General features: G+C 45.7%; 1 protein-coding gene across 1 annotated transcript in view; it reads left to right on the forward strand.

Moving 5' to 3' along the window:
- Window positions 1–282: 282 nt before the first annotated feature.
- The window catches only part of LOC102492603 (lysozyme-like protein 1), an 18,525-nt gene continuing 16,601 nt past the window's right edge, over window positions 283–2,206 (forward strand). The window contains exon 1 of the mRNA XM_006139758.1: window positions 283–378. The gene's annotated coding sequence lies outside the window, so the exon portion shown is untranslated. The remainder of the gene's footprint in view (window positions 379–2,206) is intronic.

Consider the following 2,206-nt stretch of genomic DNA (forward strand, 5'->3'; position numbering starts at 1 on the left):
TAATTGCATATACATCAGCTGGGTTTGTGATAACACGTGGAGACTGCTGTTGTAGAGAACAGCTCTCACTGGGATGGAGGGCCCTGGCCCTGTTGTGTGTGAAGAGCTGGTTGAAGGTCAGAAAAAAGAGAGAAAGGCCCAGAAAGTAGTTACCACTCAGCTCAGAACACAAGCGTGCAGCGTGTTACGGCCTTCAGTCCCGAGAGGTAGAATTTTGGAATCTCTAGGGAGTATGAAACAAAGGACTTAAGAATTCTTCTTTTTGAAGGCTCTAAAGAAAAGTTCTCCAGTGAGAAAAGGATCACTTGCAGCTTGGAAGAAGGAGAGATGGCTTTACGGGGTGCCGAAAACTCATGTGAGCTGCCCGTCAGTGACTGAGTAAGTCCAGCAGCATTTTCTTCCACAGAATCACCTGCGTAATCAGTCTCTGCGGGCAGGTACCAGGTACCTTCATTTTCAGGAAGACCTAAATTACTTGGGACAACAGTGGCATCCCCTGACTTGACGGAGACAGAACACTGTGTTTGGGGTCACGATTGTGTAAGGTCTTGTGTTGATTTCAAACCAGAAAGATTCCTAGGCAGGAGATGAAAAACAGTGGTGTCAGCTCTGCATCATAAACCTCATTTGCCTCTCAGCATTTACCATATACTGTGCACCAGGGATCAGCACAGCTTTTGTGAGGGACATTCACATAGTGAATATTTTAGTCATTGTGGACTCTAGGGTCTCTAACAGAACCACCATCTCTGCCTGTGAGGAGAGAAAGAAGCCATAGGCAGTGTGCTACCAGGTGGACAAAGCCATGTCCCAATAAAACATCGCTTAAAAGTGGGCCTAGTTAGGACCAGCAGTTGGCATAATGGCTATGTTGCTGGACTCCCATGTAATCAACTGCGGTTCAAGTCCTAGACCGGGTGATTTAAACTCACGCTGGGCATGTGTGTGTGTGTGTGTGTGTGTGTGCCCAAGATCCCTAGAGGAGAATGGAGGAGAAGGGATTGCGGCATGGCCATTGCCCCCAGGGAGTGATTTCTTGCTTTCTGTCTCTTTGTCTCTCTCTTTCTGGCGAGCACATGGACCCTATAGCAAAAACCTCTCCTTCCTTCCTAAATAAATAAATAAATTAAAAAAAAAAAAAAAAAAAAAAAAAAAAGTAGGCCTAATTGCTGACCCTTGCTATTCACAAGCGTGTTGTCTACATATCCCATATGAAATGTAGTTACTGAATTACATATTTGCTTTAAATCTCCCATTGCCCCATTGCGATTCTCTGCTTTAGCCTTGTTGAATATTCAGCACAATTTTTGGTTTAGCTTCTCATTTGGGAAATCTAGCTACAGCAAGAGAAATTAACTTGAGAAGTTTCCAGGTAGGGGCAGAAAATGATACTGAATGAAATTACGTATGGATTTCTGTTCAGTATTCTGAGCAGTTATCAGAAATTTTATTTCACTCCCGTTCCAGTATTTGGGGGGGAAGGTGTGTCATCTCAAGAAAGGAAGAGCCTGTAGAATCCCAGTAGCCAGCCAGAACTGGAATTTTTTTTTTTTTTTGGAGAGATTTTCGCTATAAGGCGCATGCGCTCGCCAGACAGACAGAGAGAGACAGAGAGACAGAAAGTGAGAAATCACCCCCCAGGGGGATGGCCACGCCTCAATCCCTTCTCCTCCATTCTCCTCTCGGGATCTTGGGCATGCACGCACACGCGCCTGGCGTGAGTTTTAAGCTACCGGGTCCGGGACACGAACCACGGTCGACTACATGGGAGTCCAGCGACATAGCCATTACGCTAACTGCTGGTTCCCCAGAACTGGAATTTTTGATGCTACTCCTCTTTCAAATGGTTCAGTGGAGATTTCTTTACAGGTCATCCACCCGTCCACCCAATGCTTTTGTCCTCTCATGACCTGTCATCTTCCATCCCCTCTGGCTACCACTCAGATACCAGACTTTCAGGAAGCCCTGTCAAAACCTTGTGTTGCTACATCAAACACTGTTTTTTGTTTTTTTTGTTTGTTTGTTTGTTTTTTAGAGTTTTTTGCTATAGGGTGCGTGTGCTCGCCAGACAGACAGAGACAGAGAGATAGAAAGTGAGAAATCACTCCCCAGTGGGGATGGCTATGCCGCAATCCCTTCTCTTCCATTCTCCTCTCAGGATCTTGGGCACGCACACACACGCCCGGTGTGAGGTTTTTTGTTTGTT

This window comes from Tupaia chinensis, unplaced genomic scaffold (assembly GCF_000334495.1).
Source record: "Tupaia chinensis unplaced genomic scaffold, TupChi_1.0 Scaffold000001_1, whole genome shotgun sequence".
NCBI classification, from domain to species: domain Eukaryota; kingdom Metazoa; phylum Chordata; class Mammalia; order Scandentia; family Tupaiidae; genus Tupaia; species Tupaia belangeri.